Raw genomic sequence first — 21,313 nt, forward strand, 5'->3', positions numbered from 1 at the left:
ATTGTACCAAAAATAGGGAAAGAAATGCAAACTAAAGGGAAAAGGAGAAGTGGAGTCGGAAAACTAACAAAACGTCATAAAGAGGGACCTCCCCAAACCGACCATGAACATGGGAGGTCAAAGAAAGTCAAGCAGTAGCTCAATAGACGTAAAACAGCCGCTGGAAGACGAAACTGCTCGATCGAGCAACTTGGAATAGCTCGATCGAGTAAACTGGTGGATGGAAGTCCTCGATCGAGTAGAAAACTACTCGATCGAGTAAACGTGATTTCTGCTTTGGTCGATCGAGTAAGAATATCACTAGATTGAGTGAAAATTACCCCCAAAAGCGCTCGATCGAGCAGTAAACTACTCGATCGAGTGAAGTAACCTGCAAAACACGCAATACAAAGCAAGAGAAGCATAAAGAGTTCGTAAGACAGCGTCTAAAGTTCAACAAAAAGCTAAAGAAAAACAAAAAGTTCAACAAAAGTTCAATAAAACAGTCCGGGCTGCCTCCCGGAGAGCGCTGGTTTATGAGGTCCCGCACGACCTTTCTGGTATCAATTAACTAGCGCGTCTAGCTCGTCAAAGTACAGGACTTCGACACGATTGTCTGCTTCATTCGCCTCGTGGTAATGCTTCACATATTGGCCATTCACTTTTAACCTATGACCCTCGGCATCTTCGAGCTCCACGGATCCAAATTTGGTAACAGCTGTCACCGTATAAGGACCGCTCCACCTGGACTTCAGCTTGCCAGGAAACAATCTCAAACGGGCATTAAACAGCAGCACCTTTTGCCCAACATGGAACTCCCGAGGTAGAATTCTCTTGTCATGCCATCTCTTCGTCTTTTCTTTGTAAATGCGCGAGCTATCATAGGCATTAAGCCTAAACTCTTCCAACTCATCTAGCTGCAAAAGACGATTCTGACCACACAACTTAGAATCAAAGTTAAGCTCACGAATTGCCCACCAAGCCTTACATTCCAATTCAACAGGTAAGTGACATGATTTCCCATAAACTAACCTATAAGGTGATGCACCAATAGGTGTCTTAAAGGCAGTTCTATAGGCCCATAATGTATCCTCTAACTTAAGACTCCAGTCCTTCCGTGATTTAGAAACTACCTTAGACAAGATCTCTTTCAACTCGCGGTTAGAGATCTCAACCTGACCACTAGTTTGGAGATGATACCCCAAACCACGCCGGTGTTGGACACCAACTTTAGACAGAATAGAAGTTAGTTTCTTTTCCTTAAAGTGCATTCCCCCATCACTAATGACGACCCTAGGGACACCAAATCGGGGAAATATGACCTTTTTGAACATTTTTATCATGGTCTTGGCATCACAATGGGGTGAAGCAATTGCCTCAACCCATTTGGACACATAATCTACAGCCACTAAAATGTACCTGTTACCTTTACTAGACGGGAATGGTCCTTGGAAATCAATGCCCCAGACATTGAAAACCTCAACCTCTAAGATGCCGTTTTGTGGCATCTCATGTCTTTTTGAAATGTTCCCTGATCGTTGGCAAGCATCACAAGCTGAAACGAAAGACTTAGCATCAGCAAACAAAGAGGGCCAGAAAAAACCAGACTGAAGTACCTTAGCCACGGTACGCGATGGACCGTGGTGACCACCATAGGAAGAGGAGTGACAGCCTTCCAGGAATGCTTTGGCCTTCCACTGTGGAATACACCGTCTGTAGAGACCGTCTTCACATTCCTTAAACAAATAAGGATCATCCCAGAAATACTGCTTAACGTTATACAGGAAACGCTTCCTCTGCTGATGAGAAAGGTCAGGCGGCAGCTTGCCAGTGACAACGAAGTTAGCTATATCTTCATACCAAGGTTCTTGGTCAACAATGGACGATATAAGAGCAATTAAAGTATCGTCAGGAAAAGAATCATCAATAGGTAGAGAATCTTCCCCTTCTTGTCGCATCAGTCGCGACAAGTGATCAGCTACAACGTTCTCAGCTCATTTCTTATCCTTAATCTGCAAATCAAACTCCTGAAGATGGAGTATCCATCTCAATAGTCGTGGTTTAGCCTCCTTCTTAGCAAGGAGATGCCTCAAAGCTGCATGGTCGGAAAAACAAGTAACCCGACCCAACTAAATAAGTACGAAACTTCTCTAAGGCATAAACTACAGCTAGCAGCTCTTTCTCAGTGGTAGTGTACTTCACTTGAGCCTCATCCAGAGTTCGGCTCACATAGTAGATCCCGTTCAAAGCTTTGTCTTTCCTTTGGCCCAGCACCGCTCCTAGTGCATAGTCACTGGCATCACACATTATCTGAAACGGCAAGTCCCAGTCGGGAGGTTGTATGATCGGCGCGAGAGACTAAAGCCTGCTTTAACCCGTTAAAAGCAGAAAGACACTCATCAGTAAACACAAAAGGGGCATCCTTAAGTAGCAATTGTGTAAGTGGTTTAGCAATTTTTGAGAAGTCCTTGATAAACCGGCGATAAAAGCGGCATGACCAAGGAAACTCCTCACCCCCTTAACATTAACAGGAGGCGGTAATTCTTTGAATCACTTCCACCTTTGCTTTATCAACCTCTATTCCCCTATCGGAAACTAAGTGCCCTAAGACAACTCCCTCGTTGACCATAAAGTGGCACTTCTCCCGATTCAAAGACAAGATTAACCTCAATACACGTGCCGCAACACTTTCTCAAGGTTAGACAGACAGTTAGAAAAATCACTTCCATAAACACTGAAATCGTCCATGAAAACTTCCATAATAGACTCAATATACTCTGAAAATATCCCCATCATGCACCTTTGAAAGGTGGCAGGGGCATTACACAAACCAAAAGGCATCTTGCGATAAGCAAAACGCCCGAGGACAAGTAAATGTAGTCTTAGCTTGATCGATGCGGGTGAATGGGGATCCGAAAGAACCACGAATACCCGTCTAAATAGCGAAAAATTTATGAGATGCTAACCTTTCTACCATTTGATCAATAAAAGGAAGGGGAAAGTGATCTTTCTTGGTGGCGGCATTGAACTGTCTGTAATCTATACACATCCGCCAACCAGTCACTACTCGAGTAGGTATTAATTCATCCTTATCATTCTTAACTACAGTTGTCCCTCCTTTCTTCGGGACCACCTGTATTGGACTCACCCATTTAGAATTGCCAACAGAATAAATAATACCTGCGTCTAGCAGCTTCATTACCTCAGCCATCACAACATCCTGCATCTTCGGTTCGGCCGGTTCGACCACTGTCTGCTCAGGTTTGTGATCTTCCTCCAACTCTATCCTTGGCATAGAAACATCGGGACTAATCCCCTTGATATCGTCCAACGAATAACCCAGTGCTTTCCTGTTTTTCTTAAGTACAGCTAACAAAAAGGTCAGCTGATCATTATCAAGCTTAGCGCTAACAATGACTGGAGATTGCTCAGTACCATCTAAAAAGACATATTTAAGATGAGAAGGGAGAGGCTTACGTTCCGGCACCTTTACCTCAATGGAGCAGAGAGTGCTAATCATTTGTTCCACTTGCTCTCCCTCTTGCTCATCTAAATCATCAACAAGCAAATCCAATGCAGCGTCATCGTCGTCTGGGCTATCTGCACATTCATCAAAAAGCATAAGGGCTTCTAGTGGGTCCTTCATAAAAGAACCCTACCAGAAATCATAAATAGACTCGTCAATAATATCAACCGAATAACAAGTATCCTCTATCATTGGCCGAGCCAAAGTACTAGACAGACTGAAAGTGATCGCGTCATCCCCAACTGCAAGAGTCAAACGCCCTTGTCTGACATCAATAACAGCCCCAGCTGTACAAAGGAAAGGTCTTCCTAAGATAATTGGGGTCCGAGTGTCCTCAGCTATATCTAAAACAATGAAATCTACTGGGATAAAGAACTTGCCTATTTTCACAGGCACATCCTCTAAGACACCTAAGGGCTTTCTAACAGATCTATCAGCCATCTGTAGGGTAATGTTAGTCACTTTAAAATGACTCATGTTAAGTTTCTTGCAGACAGGAAGGGGCATGACGCTAACACTGGCTCCTAAATCACAAAGAGCCTGATCAATGACCAAGTTGCCTATAATACAGGTAATAGAAAAGCTGTCTGGGTCTTTCATTTTAGGTGGACCCTTATTTAAAAGCACATTACTAGACTCTTCCATAAATGAAATCGTCTCAAATTCACTTAAATTTCTCTTACGCATCACAATATCTTTCATAAACTTAGCGTAAGTAGGAACCTGAGTAACAAGTTCGGAAAAAGGGACAGTTACCTGGAGATTCTTCACAACGTCCACAAACTTACCATACTGTCGCTCGATCTTTGCGTCCTTCAGACGACCTGGGAAGGGCACTTTGGTAGCAATGAGTGGACCCGCAACTTTCTCTTTACCTTTATCAATGCGTGACACCTCCACAGCAGGGGAAGATGACACGGTAGAGAAATTAGATAGTAATATAGGATCTTCGCCACTTCTGGTACTCGATCGAGCACAATTACCACTCGATCGAGTGGTTTCACATTGCAATATACTCGATCGACCATCTTTATCACTCGATCGAGTGATTTCTTCAGCAAATTCAGTCGATCGAGTAAGAATATCACTCGATCGACCATCTTCAATTTCTGCACTACTCGACCGACCAGTATTTTCACTCGATCGAGTGATGGGATGAATTGATTCACTCGATCGAGTAGCTAAATCACTCGATCGAGTGTCTTGATTACACGCAGCAAGTATTTCGGTTAAAAACTCATCCATATCATCCTCCGGGGCATCTTCAGCTATCAGAACCCCGTCTTCCAGTTCTTTTGGCTCTTCATGAGTAAGGCCAACTTGGAGATTCGTTGCATTGGTTGGAATGCATATCGGTAGAAGCTTGGCTTGGTCTTTCGCGAGTGTTAACTACGCGACTTGTTCCCCTAATTCCGCTATGACAGCTTCTTTCCTATTGCACTTCTCATCAAATTGTTGTGATATGCTCAACATAAAAGATTTCAATTCGGCAATTTCCTCATTTGCAGGAGGAGAAACTGGCTGCGGTGCTGGTGTAGAAAGAGCAGAGACGTTCTTTATTTCTTCATATAGCTGAGAAAAAGGAACTCCTTGCTTGTATTTCTGATAAGCAAGGACGCGCTCTATACTTGCCAGGCATCCAATAGGGTCATGCCCTTCCATGCCACATCTACCACATGGCTCTATATGTTCAGTAATCGAACAAACCTGTAATTTAGACATTCTGGCAAATAGACTTACAAAGCAACGAACAACCTGCAAAACTAATCAAAAATTTGCAGAAATGAGATCAGCCTCAAGGAATAAATCCCTTGAGACGAGAAACAAACTTAAATAAAGCACAACATTGCGCCACCTCCCCGGCAACGGCGCCAAAATTTGACACGGCTATCGCGTACCTGTCAAAAATACCAACTGGCTCCAACTAATATAGCTAGGGAAGTCGGGTCGAATCCACAGAGAGGTAGGAAATTGTCAGCTTAATCTAAGTTCGTCAAGGTAACCAAATTGGGGGGTTTTTAATCGTGATATTCTAAACTAATAAGAAGGTAAGGAAGAGAAAATAAGAGAATAAAGATCAACCAAGGAGAAAAAAACAGCTAAGATAGACGGTTCACCACAATCATTCGGTCAAGTAATCTAGGTCTCGGGTTAATGCAAATACGATCTAAGGAGCAGTGAATATCTCCTTTCGGTCTCAATTCGCCCTAAAGCGTAAATAGCTTAGCTTTCGCCCTAACTACAATACCCTATTGTTCGCTACTAGTCTCTCCTTTTCCAACCTTTCGGTCCAGGTCAAGGGTCACTAAGATATAAATGTCTAATTGCGTCGACTCAATTAAACAGATACAGATAAATCTAACAATTAACAACGAAGATTATACCAGCATTAACCCAATAAATCGATTACTATTCCCTCATAATTATGGATCCCCTATAGCCTTAGCAGAAGAAAATTAGCTACTCATTATCATCGAATTAACAATAACAACAAATAAATAATTGAAACTAGACATGATAATAAACTAATAAGGAATGAGTTAAAGCAATTATGATAACAATAAAAGGGAAGAAGGAATTAAAGCAAATGATTAAAAATTAAGAGATTAAAAGAGATTGATAATACCAATAGAAATCCAAATCTGAGTAGCCAAAGAGTAAAGGAAGGGTAAAATCCAAAGAACATTAACCAGTGATAGAGAAAAGTGAACAGATCCAAGAGAGCAGTTACGTTGTTCTCTCCCTCAGTCTTATATTCCATCCTAAACCTAATCTATGGACTAATTACAAAAGCCCATAAGATAATTAGGCGGAAAAAGTCTTTAGAAGGACAAACCACTCGATCGAGTAGAAATAAACTACTCGATCGAGCACTCCTTGCTTTGTCTCCTCTTTTGTATACTCGGAATGGTCGATCGAGCATCCTTAGGCATATAAAGCATTCGATCGAGCATAAAATCTACTCGATCGAGCTGTTTAAGCACGTTAGACCTTGAAGCACTTCCCGAATCCAGCCCACGCGTCTTCCAAGTGTTAGATTTCCAAGCTCCAGCTCCTCATTCTCCATAAATGCATGCAAATGGGACGGATTAAGGCTCGATTTAGCTCCTCTTTGGTCAATTCCTGCAAATTACATAAAACGAACTAAAGTAGAATATTCGGGGGTATTTGTAGCTAGATGCTACATAAAAAGTACAGAAATGCGTGTAAAAATGAGATAAAGACCTTATATAAAAGACACGCATCAAATCTCCCCAAACCAAACCTTTGCTTGTCCCCAAGCAAATATGAATGCAACTAAGAATAAATAGTGGAACGGGACCAACGCATCAGCTACAAATCACCCACTAAAATCAATTTAAAGCAACAGCTGACAAAGTGGCACAGGAAAAGTGCAAACGAGTTGAATCAAGGTTTCAAACTTACTGAACCGTCGACCTTGCAAGATTCAAAAAATATCGGACTCTCACGGGTCGCTCGTCACTCAAAATTTAGGTACAAGGTGAGTATATATGTGAAAGATAGACAGAAGTAAAGACACTCACCTAACTCGACCTATAAGAACATGCATGCAGTTAACATGAATAAAGTCTCTACAACCATACATATGCATTCCAACCATACTAGTGAAAAAGACACATGCCGAGGACTTACATTTGGGTAAGTGAGGTAATGGGTAAGAAGGGGCTAAAATGAATTTGGATATGTGGGGTTAATAGCCAGGCTAGCAACAACGAATCCAAATATAACTGCGTCCCATCTTCATACTCAATATAACAAAATAAAACAGTGCAAATTCCATGCACTAAACTCACTAAGCACCAATACTTGTCAACTCCCCATAAAGTATAGATAGAACATGGGAGTGAAAATCATTATACAATTTTTTCCTTATCCATATGATTTTTCTTTCTTTTTCTTCTCTTCTTATTTCGTTTTTTTTCTTTTTCATTCTCTTTTTTTTTTCAACAATTCTTTTTCTTTCATTCCCTTTAGTTCTTCCACCATCTTCTGAAATCATATAGAATAACCAAATTGCAATAAAACATTCCAACAACTACTCGTCACTAGCTCGGCTAGGGTAGGAAGTATTATAGAAAGTAGTTAATAGGACAAAAAGGCAATTTGGCTATGTGGGGCTCATGGGTAGAATGAAATAAAGGGAACTGCCTCTCCTAACATGTGTCACCATCCACAGACCGAATGCATACAGGTATTAAGAACACTAGACTCATGCTTATGCAAATTGATGTTACATGCCTTAAAGAGAGTACTACTCACATCCTAAATGAATTTGGTCATGAATGTCACCAGTTTATAAAGCTCTAACCTCAGAATGTAATGTAGCTTGTCGATATGATGAATCGAGTTTATTCGTTGAGATAAGAGAGAAACAAAAACTCGTAGATCATGCACATAATCATGCCAACTAAATGTCAAGAATATGCAAGGCCCAAGTAAAGATTCAATGTAGCGTCAAAGTTCAAACGTTCCGACTCAAATTAAACGTGAATTTTTTTGAATTTTTGGAATTTTTATGATTTTTTTTTTTGAATTAATTAAAACAACAATGCATGCGAAAATAATTAAACGTGCAAGCGAAAATGCAATAAAACATGCAGACAGACATAGATATGGATGCATACCTCTCCAAACCAAACCGTACAATGCCCTCATTGTACCAAAAATAGGGAAAGAAATGCAAACTAAAGAGAAAAGGAGAAGTGGAGTCGGAAAACTTACAAAACGTCATAAAGAGGGACCTCCCCAAACCGACCATGAACATGGGAGGTCAAAGAAAGTCAAGCAGTAGCTCAATAGACGTAAAAAATTGACGGAAGACGAAACGCTCGATCGAGCAACTTGGAATAGCTCGATCGAGTAAACTGGTGGATGGAAGTCCTCGATCGAGTAGAAAACTACTCGATCGAGTAAACGTGATTTCTGCTTTGGTCGATCGAGTAAGCATATCACTCGATCGAGTGAAAATTACCCCAAAAAGCGCTCGATCGAGCAGTAAACTACTCGATCGAGTGAAGTAACCTGCAAAACACGCAATTCAAAGCTAGAGAAGCATAAAGAGTTCGTAAGACAGCGTCTAAAGTTCAACAAAGAGCTAAAGAAAAACAAAAAGTTCAACAAAAGTTCAATAAAACAGTCCGGGCTGCCTCCCGGAGAGCGCTTGTTTATGAGGTCCCGCACGACCTTTCTGGTATCAATTAACTGGCGCGTCTAGCTCGTCAAAGTACAGGACTTCGACACGATTGTTTGCTTCATTCGCCTCGTGGTAATGCTTCACATATTGGCCATTCACTTTAAACCTATGACCCTCGGCATCTTCGAGCTCCACGGATCCAAATTTGGTAACAGCTGTCACCGTATAAGGACCGCTCCATCTGGACTTCAGCTTGCCAGGAAACAATCTCAAACGGGCATTAAACAGCAGCACCTTTTGCCCAACATGGAACTCCCGAGGTAGAATTCTCTTGTCATGCCATCTCTTCGTCTTTTCTTTGTAAATGCGCGAGCTATCATAGGCATTAAGCCTAAACTCATCCAACTCATCTAGCTGCAAAAGACGATTCTGACCACACAACTTAGAATCAAAGTTAAGCTCACGAATTGCCCACCAAGCCTTACATTCCAATTCAACAGGTAAGTGACATGATTTCCCATAAACTAACCTATAAGGTGATGCACCAATTGGTGTCTTAAAGGCAGTTCTGTAGGCCCATAATGTATCCTCTAACTTAAGACTCCAGTCCTTCCATGATTTAGAAACTACCTTAGACAAGATCTCTTTCAACTCGCGGTTAGAGACCTCAACCTGACCACTAGTTTGGGGATGATACCCCAAACCACGCCGGTGTTGGACACCAACTTTAGACAGAATAGAAGTTAGTTTCTTTTCCTTAAAGTGCAATCCCCCATCACTAATGACGACCGTAAGGACACCAAATCGGGGAAATATGACCTTTTTGAACATTTTTATCACGGTCTTGGCATCACAATGGGGTGAAGCAATTGCCTCAACCCATTTGGACACATAATCTACAGCCACTAAAATGTACCTGTTACCTTTACTAGACGGGAATGGTCCTTGGAAATCAATGCCCCAGACATCGAAAACCTCAACCTCTAAGATGCCGTTTTGTGGCATCTCATGTCTCTTTGAAATGTTCCATGATCGTTGGCAAGCATCACAAGCTGAAACGAAAGACTTAGCATCAGCAAACAAAGAGGGCCAGAAAAAACTAGACTGAAGTACCTTAGCCACGGTACGCGATGGACCGTGGTGACCACCATAGGAAGAGGAGTGACAGCCTTCCAAGACTACTTTGGCCTCCCACTGCGGAATACACCGTCTGTAGAGACCGTCTGCACATTCCTTAAACAAATAAGGATCATCCCAGAAATACTGCTTAGCGTTATACAGGAAACGCTTCCTCTGGTGATGAGAAAGGTCAAGCGGCAGCTTGCCACTGACAACGAAGTTAGCTATATATGCATACCAAGGTTCTTGGTCTACAATGGACGATATAAGAGCAATTAAAGTATCGTCAGGAAAAGAATCATTAATAGGTAGAGAATCTTCCCCTTCTTGTCGCATCAGTCTCGACAAGTGATCAACTACAACGTTCTCAGCTCCTTTCTTATCCTTAATCTGCAAATCAAACTCCTGAAGAAGGAGTATCCATCTCAATAGTCGTAATATTCTCGATTTGCTTATGGGAAAAATAAATAGGCCTACCTAAGTTTTAGTTTGTATAAAATTATTCGTTAATTTCAGTTAATAATAAATTTTTTAAACTTCTTATACAAATATGTATTTCTAAAAATTAATCGTATTATTGAAGGCTTATCAATTTTCTTCAGTGAAGTGGATTCGAGTTCGTTGAATGATGATGTTGGAGGAAAGGAAACTATTAGTAAGAACCAGATAATAACCATTAAACTGTGCCAACAAAATAGTGATAGTACTGATTATTCAATTAGGTTTTGTAACCCCGCAAGAAGATGTTTTGGCCGCTGTGGTGAGGGTTATTGTCGTTGTACTGGTATATGTGGTGTCACCTATTAGTTTCTTCAACACATTTTTTAAATAACTAAGGGGGCGTTTGGTTGGGGGGAATAAGGAAAGGGAAAGAGAATAAAAATGGTTGATTCCTTTTGTTGTTGTTTGTTTGACACAAAGAAAGGGTAACCCATACACCCCCTTACCCCCAAAACCATTCTCATCCTTACCCCTCCCCCCCTTGGGTAAGCCCATAACCCTATAATCCCTTCTTCCTCCTATTCCCTATTTCCACCACTCCCACCAACACCCACCACACCCTCTCACACCGTCAACCACTGCCACCTACACCCTACACGGCTACACCCACCACACCGACACAACCACCACCAGGGACGCCGACACAACCACCACCAGCGCCGCCGCCTGTCCACGGTACCCCATATCCTCAACCACTAAACACCACACCAACACCTTCAGTAACTCTCCCACCCCACCAACCACCACCAACACCTTCCTCGGCCACACCACTGCAACCGCCCGACGCCGGCCACACCAGATCTGGTGTTTTAAGGGGTGGGGGAGGGGTTTTCGAAGGTTTGTGGTGGATTTTTTTTAGAATGAATAAGGTGTTTGGGGTCGGGATTGTGGTGTTTGTTGAGGGCATAAAGCGTGGTAATTAGGTTCGCCGTGGGGTACCGTGAGGAAGATCGTCGGCGCCGCTACTTGTGGTGGTGTCGGTGTAGATAATGGTGGCAGGTGGTGGGTAATGGTGGAGGAGGTGGTGGATGTTGGCTTTTAATTCCCTTTTCCTCTAATTGTCAACCAAACACCCAAGTATAATATGGGTGATCCCATTCATTTTCCTCTCTTACCCTTTCTTGATTTCATTCTCTTACCCTTTCCCGTACCAAACGCCCCCTAATATATGTTACTAGTCACATGCACATGTATATTCATATATTTAAGGTATGGTGACTTAATGAAGTGATGAATTTGCTCTACTATTTTTTGGAAAATAAAAATAGCTTTAATGACTATAGTTTGTAGTTTTGTATCATTGATATCACTTAATCAATTGAAAATATATGTGAAACACAAAAAAATTAACATATCTCGGTGTACAACTAAGTTAAATTCGCCTACATATTATTATATATTCATATGCTTATATTATTGACAACTCAACTACAAAAAGTAGAATAGAAGGAGCATCGATAAATCAACAAAATTATACAAAAACAACATTCAAATGAAATAAATAAAACATTCCCCTCATATTAGCAATTATAGTTATGCACAATGGGTATATTTCTCATATAGGGAATCACATACATTGATATTATTTATATCTATTGGGAAATTAAATAAACCATGGGTCAAACGTCACAAGCATTATAATTACGAAAGATTGTTAGAGCTTAAGATTGTTCTTTTGAAACACATTCTCCAAAAAGTTTCATCAAATTGAAATGAATTTTGAAGAATGTGATGAATATTGTGCATAGAAACTTAAATAATGTCACAAGAAACGGCAACATTGGAAAAATGAGGTTTTAATGAAATAGTATTTTGTAAAGAGTTATAAAAGGGAAATATATTTCCAATGTCATGGCTAGAGTCTTATGACGTCATAGTGATATGTGTATGCCCCATGCCGATGCAACATAGTTGTGATCGTTCAAGGCGACATAATTAATCGCGATGCCCTAATTATCATTGTTTTTTTTTGAAAGACCTAATTATCAATGATGTATTTGCCATAATAACTAATAAAAAGCATTTTTTGTATTCAGTATAACTGACACTTTTCAAAACCGAGTGCAACCACGTCTTTTACATGATGGGTAGAAGTTACTTATATAAATATAAAAAGTAAATTGTGCTTCTGATTCTTTTCTTACCTAGATGGTCTACATTCAATGAGTAGAAGACATGTAAAATAATTTTATATATGTTAGATTAAGATCAGTTTGAAAAATAAAAAGTTTAAGTTAAGATGGGAAATGGGTTAGCCGCAACTCTTACTGATAGCTCTATAAAATTATAATTACAAAATAGGTCGTATTATTATCAAAGATGTGCATACAAATAACGATTAACAATTGAAAATATAACCCAAAAGATGATAATATGTATACACTAGTTTTGGGGCCTAACCCCTTCTGGGTAAATAAACTTAACTTTTAAAATTTATTTTATATGAAATTTGTAGGCGTGCTTATTGTATACACTAGATGATAATATGTATACACTAGTTTTGGGACCTAACCCCTTCTGGGCTAAATTTAATTCAAATGAAATTTGTATGCTTTATGAGTTCATTTGTATGCTTGCTTATTGTTCCTTATCTTATGCACATAACATGTTTGACGAAATGCTTGATTGACAACCTAGCATGTTTCTCTTATCTTTTCAATAAAGCTTGTAAGATATAAACCAACTGAAGTCTTATTAGACCTTACATATTGTTGAGTAGGAAAAACAAAAATCGACTTGTAGGTGTCGTACAGACACAAAAGACTCGGCTCTCAGATGTATGTTTCCCTAGGATTTGGTTTATCATGCATGATGTTCAATAAGAGGAATTAAGTCGACTTGTAGGTGTTGTACAATCACAAGTGACTCTGCTTCGGGACCCAAATCTTCTTATGAATCATTTGACATGAACTAACTTAAAATCCAACAATAATAGTTTGCTTACATCCATATAACTCATTTATGCTATCTTACTCTGATGATACGGTCGTTTCTGTATAAAAAATAAATACCTAAATACACTAACAGAAGCTAGCAGTAAGTAGGGTCGATCTCCACAGGGAGGCGGTCACTATTCACTTGTCTACTCGGTCTGTCTGATGTCACAATTGGGGGTTTTGAAATATTTTAACTAAACTAATAAGATTAAAAAGGAATAAGAGAAATTAAAAAGAGAGAGAGAAAACTAGGATTTCGGGTCATCAATGAACATCAGTCAATCGCAGTTAAGGTCACAGATCAGTCGATGTGTCGGTCTAAGGGGCAACGAATATCTCCTTTCGGTCTTAATTCGCCCTAAAATGCTACTAGCTTAACTTTCGCCCTCACTAAAACATCATATTGTTCACTGCGGGTCTCACCCCTTCCAACCTTTCGGTCCAGGTCAAGGCTTACCAAAATTAAAAGGCTAATTTCTTCGAATCAACTAGCAAGATATAGTTAAGGCAGCGATTAACAACATAGACATAACTACAACGACGAATCTAATAACCTAATTAGCAATTAACATCGGTCTATTGAATCACCTAATCCTAGCAGAGAGTTTAGCTAGACATAAATAAATAGAGAACAAGAATAAAGAGAGAAAGAACAAAAAAACATTAATTAAACTAAGAGGAAGGGAAAGAAAGAGTTACAGAGATAAATCCGGAATTAAAGAAGAACAAAGTAATAGAAACAGTGTATTGAAACAATAAGGGATGTCGACCGAGAGGAGAAGCCCCCTAAAACTGACGTCCTAACTTCCCATTTATAAGAAAATAAGATTATTATTTAACCTAATGACGGAATAAATCTAAAAAGTCCAAGCCCATAAGAGAATCACTCGATCGAGTGGTTTAAAACCACTCGATCGAGGAAATCCGAGCTCAAACCGTTCGATCGACTAAAATAAGTACTCGATCGACTACACCCTAATATCAATCTGTTCGATCGACCATAAATTCTACTCGATCGACTTATTAATTGACCTAAAACCACTCGATCGACTAGTAAAGTGCTCGATCGAGTGAATCTTGACTTCAGCAGCTACAAAATCTCGTTAGTTCAGCTATGAATTGTCCTTTTAGCTCCCGAAATGGCTTCACGCATCCCAAGACAGCAATATTTCCGCTCCAAATTCACTCTTCCTCCAAATGCCTTCTAAACGGACGATAAATGGCTTGATTTCACTACTTTATGGTTTATTCCTGCAAATAGAGCAAAACACACCAAAGTAGCATATTCGGGGCATTTCGTACCATAAACTACGATAATAGCATAGAAATACGTGCATAAAAAGGCCTAAAAAGACTATATAAAATGCACGTATCAAATCTCCCCAAACCAAACCTTTACTCGTCCTCGAGTAAACTAAATGCAAACTAATGGAACAGAAAAGATAACTCAGAGCTAGCTACAAATGCCCACTTAAACCAATTTAATGCAAGCAAACTAACACTTATAGCAAAACAGTCAAATGCAAACGAGTTGTAAGATGTTTATAATAAAGATGAACCGTCGACCTTGCAAGGCCTTTAATAATGGACTCTCACGGGTCACTCTTCTCTCATGAAGCAAAGGGTGAACATATATATGTAAGAGAGAAAGAAAAATAGTCGCTCACCTAAACTACGACCCACATAAACATGCATGCAACAAATATGATAGACAATTCTAGCTACCGTACACACTATCCAACCAAACAAGGTCCTGTCACAGCCGAGGGCTTACAAAAATATGGTAAAGTGAGGCAATGGGTAAGAAAAGGCAGAACATTTATGGGAATGAGGAGGTATAGGTGATCAAGCTAGTACCTAAACAGAACCATATAACAATATCCATTTCCAACTCAATTATGAATTAAGCATATATATATGCCCTTCATTTGGCACAAAACTCACCAAACCGAACTGAAAATACTCCTCATTAAATGTAAATAAAGCATAGGAGCGAAACCGTCTCATCAAACAACATCTTTTTCTTCTTTTTCTTTCTATTGTTTTTCGGATTCTTCTTTTCTTTTCTTTTTCCGAATTCCTTTTTCAAATTCTTTTTTTTTTCTTTTCTTTTTCACGTCTTTTTTCATCATCCTCCCTTTCTTCTTAGATTACCAACTCCGAATCAACAGAATACGAGCCAAACTTGGCACAATGAAATATATACCGCAAAACATACACTAAACTAGCTTGACAAGGCATGCTAAATTTGGGATGTAGTTAAGGGTCAACAGGCAAATTTGGCTAATGTGGAGTTTATGGGTAAAAATGAAAGAAAGGGAAATTGTAGGCACCTCCCTGCATGTGACACCAACCACTAACCCGAATGTATGAAGGCAAAAAGCAATTGAATTTCATATTTGTGCAAATTGATGATACATGTTATGCAAGGAGTAACTACTCACAATCCTACATTAAACTGGTCATAAATGACACCAGTTTATACGGCTCTAATCCTTAGAATTTATAAGTAGCTCGCCAAAATTTCAGGTCAAGTCTATTCGTTCAGCTAAATTTTAACATAAACTCGTAGATATGCAAAAAGACAATGCTAAAAAGAATAATAGTTCAATGCAAGGCTTAAGCAAAAAGACAATCGCAGTGCAATTTCATCATTGAAATTTATCGTTCCAACTCAACCTATATGCAAAAATAAACATGAAATTTTTTCAATTTTTTCAATTTTATCAATTTTTTTATTTTTATGAGATTTTCAAATTTTATAAAAATAACAGACAATGCATACATAAATTAAATATGATAACAGAAATGCAATAAAAACAATATGCAGACACAGATATGGATACATAACCTCTCCAAACCAAACCGTACAATGCCCTAATTTTACCAAAACATGGAAAGGAAATGCAAACTAAAGGAGTAAGAGAGTAAATACGGGAATCTTACAAGATTGCGCGAATAAGGGACCTCCCCAAACCAGCCAGCAACGTGGGAGGTCGCTAAATAGCCCAAATATCGTCACAGGAAGCGAATCCAAGTCAAAGGGCATCCAAAACAGCTCGATCGAGAGGAATAGTGGTCGATCGAGTTGTTCTCTTTTTGCAGGTGCTCGATCGAGTAGAATGAGAGTGCTCGATCGAGTAAAACAGCAGAAAAAGCTCTCGATCGAGTACAAAAAGTACTCGATCGAGTGATCTCCAGTGTGTTCCTGCAAAAACGCACAAAAAAAAAGCGCCCGCAAAACTAACAAAACAAGCATAACTGAATAGTCTATGGTACGAAGACCATTTATTACACACAACTGAATTAAAATGCAATGTTTGAAAAACAATCAAAATAAAAATCTCCGGGTTGCGTCCCGGGTAGCGCTAGCTTCAGTCAGGTCCCAGCTCGACCTTCTTTTTCATCCAGCTGCTCCAATCAGTCATAATCAAAACAGCTCAAAGCTCTTAGCATGAGATCATACATCTGCGCATGTGCTACACAAGAGCATAAGTAGCACCAAAGTATAATAATAAAATAGGAAATTGAAATAATTAATCGTTTAAGCCTGAAAAATTTCCTATGAGAGCTCCTACATTTACCCACAAAATAGAGGAGCCCAGGAGCAATTGACAATAAAGTAGGATCCCGTTTCAGATTAATGAAATTGAGATGATAAGGATGGTGAAAAATCGTTAAATTAACTGACCGACTGGGAGGGGGTATATTATTGAAATACGAAGCATGAGTAAAATGAGGAATTGTACTGTTCAAACAAACAATAATAGAATTATCGTTTACTACCTCGGGTTGGTTGCTCTCAACGATGGAATCATAGATAAAGAAATTTATTACCTCTTTCGTACTAGGAGCAATTACCGACTCAACTGCTTCCTCGTCACTCTCCTCAGTGGATTTCATCCCGTAAATCGCAGCCTCAAGTGCATCCAACTCGGCTTTGAATAGAGGAGATTCACCGTATCCATTATCATCATCAAAATCGTCATCTAGAACAAACCCACATGATGAATCAATGCTCTCGCTGGCCAGACTATTCGATCAAGTAGAATTATCACTCGATCTAGAGCTTTCTTCCTGATTTTCACTCGATCGAGTTCTTTGAACTACTTGATCGAACGGTTTTTCTGGAAATTCACTCGATCGACTAATATAAGTCACTCGATCGAGTGATTCTTCCTGTACAGTGCTGAAATCCTCGTGTAAGGCATTGAAATATGATAGAAATTCGTAATTTGAGTCATAAAAATCATCCTCAGCATTGGGCAACACGGTTTCTTTACGGGAAAAACTGCTCTCGGCAAAGTACACCTCTTCTGGTTGCCCACTATCCGACTCAGCAGCTAACTGAGCTATTTGAGACTTCAGCTCAATGAGTTGAGCTTCCATACGTCTGTCACACTCTTGCCTTTTGGATGCAAGTGTCTCCAACAAAGATTTCAGCTCCGCAATCTCTTCTTTCCGTATATCAGGAGGATCTTGTTGTTGCGGTGGCCAGACAAACGGAGACTCTTGGTAGCCTCGTTGATAGGGTAGATGCGGCGGCATAACTACAGAGGAATGGCTAGCTCGTCCCCAAAGCATGAACTCGAGGACCTCGTCACTTTCTGCCATAAAAGAAACTGCATTGTGCTCAGCAGCACCACATCTTCCGCAGTAAATCACCTGCTGCGCCATATAATGGGACATAGGTGACGGGTCAAAGGTACTCAAGCCTTCCCTTTGACGATCATTCACCTAGAACTGTCTAGGTAGGACCTGTAGGGCCTATCAAAACAGCACTAAAGGAAATGATTAGAACGGCCTCAAGGGAAAAATCCCTTGAGGCTAAAAACAGACAGAATAAAACAAACAAATAAAGTAGTTGCCTCCCCGGCAACGGCGCCAAAATTTGATACGGTCGTTTCTGTACCAAAAATAAATACCTAAATACACTAACAGAAGCTAGCAGTAAGTAGGGTCGATCTCTACAGGGAGGCGGTCACTATTCACTTGTCTACTCGGTCTGTCTGATGTCACAATTGGGGGCTTTGAAATATTTTAACTAAACTAATAAGATTAAAAAGGAATAAGAGAAATTAAAAAGGGAAAGAGAAAACTAGTATTTCGGGTCATCAATGAACATCAGTCAATCGCAGTTAAGGTCACAGATCAGTCGATGTGTCGGTCTAAGGGGCAACGAATATCTCCTTTCGGTCTCAATTCGCCCTAAAATGCTATTAGCTTAACTTTCGCCCTCACGAAAGCATCCTATTGTTCACTGCGGGTCTCACCCCTTCCAACCTTTTGGTCCAGGTTAAGGCTTACCAAAATTAAAAGGCTAATTGCTTCGAATCAACTAGCAAGATACAGTTAAGGCAGCGATTAAAAACATAGACATAACTACAACGATGAATCTAATAACCTAATTAGCAATTAACATCGGTCTATTGAATCACCTAATCCTAGCAGAGAGTTTAGCTAGACATAATTAAATAGAGAACAAGAATAAAGAGAGAAAGAACAAAAAAACATTAATTAAACTAAGAGGAAGGGAAAGAAAGAGTTACAGAGATAAATCCGGAATTAAAGAAGAACAAAGTAATAGAAACAGTGTATTGAAACAATAAGGGATGTCGACCGAGAGGAGAAGCCCCCTAAAACTGACGTCCTAACTTCCTATTTATAAGAAAATAAGATTATTATTTAACCTAATAACGGAATAAAGCTGAAAAGTCCAAGCCCATAAGAAAATCCACTCGATCGAGTGGTTTAAAACCACTCGATCGAGCAAATCCGAGCTCAAACCGTTCGATCGACTAAAATAAGTACTCGATCGACTACACCCTAATATCAATCTGTTCGATCGACCATAAATTCTACTCGATCGATTTATTAATTGACCTAAAACCACTCGATCGACTAGTAAAGTGCTCGATCGAGTGAATCTTGACTTCAGCAGCTACAAAATCTCGTTAGTTCAGCTCTGACTTGTCCTTTTAGCTCCCGAAATGGCTTCACGCATCCCAAGACATCAATATTTCCGCTCCAAATTCACTCTTCCTCCAAATGCATGCTAAACGGACGATAAATGGCTTTATTTCACTACTTTCTGGTTCATTCCTGCAAATAGAGCAAAACACACCAAACTAGCATATTCGGGGCATTTCGTAGCATAAACTACGATAATAGCATAGAAATACGTGCATAAAAAGGCTTAAAAAGACTATATAAAATGCACGTATCATCTGACTCCCTTATGATCCCATGACATCCTAGTATCTTTGTTAATTGTTTACATCTCTTAATTTATTGTTTGTTTTACTTTATTATTTCTATTAGTTTAGACTCACCAACTTCAACCTAAATCCATTGTGACACTAGCATAAATTGAGATAGATAGACTTAAAACCCAAAGCACACCGTCCCGTGGATCTACCTCGACTTAACCACTAACTAGTTGTTTGTTGAGAAATATAAATGTGTTTGATGGAGTGAACAACGACTCGCTCACCATCAATATTAATGTAACAATCCTAGCGTTATGAAAAAAAAACTAACATATGAATCTTTTATTTGAGGTAATATAATCTTCATGGTACTAAAGTTACTCAAATTTGTCAGAAATCAATAAAATATCACTTTCGTTGATTTTTATAAATGTATCAATGTTGGTCAAATTGGTATGCAATTTTTTGTTTCCAAGCAAACAACAAAGGTGAATAAATAGATTTGGTTAACATACATGGGGTTATGCTATATAAATATCACACTTGTGTACATCACAACTCACTTCAATAAGATCAAATTATAATAACAAAATCAGAAGATAGTACATTAGAAAATGGAGTTTCTAAGTTCTTTGAAGTCAATCTTGTTCCTTGTTCTAATAGTTACATCAAGTTTGTTATTTTTCTATTCATATTTATGCATTATCTTTATTAGCATTTTCAAATATGCAATGCATAAAACATCTTACTCATTGCTCTTAGTCTTTCTACTTGCTGTAACTTACCTTGTCATTATTATTTGTAAAAAGATTATTAGTTATAACCAAAATATTCAGTGTCAAAATTTTCTAATTAATTTTGACAACACTTTTTCTTTTATATAACTAACACATGGTTTCTAAAAATTAGATCGAGATTTTTATATTCGTTTTTCAGTTGGCTAAGTTTTTTTTTTCATTTTTGTTTTATATAATTCAAACATATTTTGTCATCTTAATTTATAGCAGTGGAATCAAGTTTATGTCAGACAAAGTCGAAATATTATCGATTTGCTTATGGGAAAAATAAATAGGCCTACCTAAGTTTTAGTTTATATAAAATTATTCATTAATTTCAGTTAATAATAAATTTTTTAAACTTCTTATACAAATATGTATTTCTAAAAATGAATCGTATTATTCCAGGCTTATCAATTTTCTTCAGTGAAGTGGATTCGAGTTCATTGAATGATGATGTTGGAGGAAAGGATACTATTAGTAAGAACCAGATAATAACCATTAAACCGTGCCAACAAAATAGTGATTGTACTGATTATTCGATTAGGTTTTGTAACCCCGCAAGAAGATGTTTTGGTCATTTGTGGTGAGGGTTATTGTCGTTGTACTGGTATATGTGGTGTCACCTATTAGTTTCTTCAGCACATTTTTTAAATAACTAATATATGTTACTAGTCACATGCACATGTATATTCATATATTTAAGGTATGGTGACTTAGTGAAGTGATGAATTTGCTCTACTATTTTTTTGGAAAACAAAAATAGCTTTAATGACTATAGTTTGTAGTTTAGTATCATTGATATCACTTAATCAATTGAAAATATATGTGAAACACATAGAAATTAACATATCTCGGTGTACAACTAAGTTAAATTCGCCTACGTATTATTAAATATTCATAAGCTTATATTATTGACAACTCAACTACAAAAAGTAGAATGGAAGGAGCATCGATAAATCAACAAAATTATACAAAAACAACATTCAAATGAAATAAAAAAAAACATTCCCCTCGTATTAGCAATTATAGTTATGCACACTGGGTATATTTCTCATATAGGGAATCACACTTCATAAACAATCACTCACCATGTTTTTATATTATATAAA

Source organism: Silene latifolia, chromosome 6 (assembly GCF_048544455.1).
Source record: "Silene latifolia isolate original U9 population chromosome 6, ASM4854445v1, whole genome shotgun sequence".
NCBI lineage: Eukaryota > Viridiplantae > Streptophyta > Magnoliopsida > Caryophyllales > Caryophyllaceae > Silene > Silene latifolia.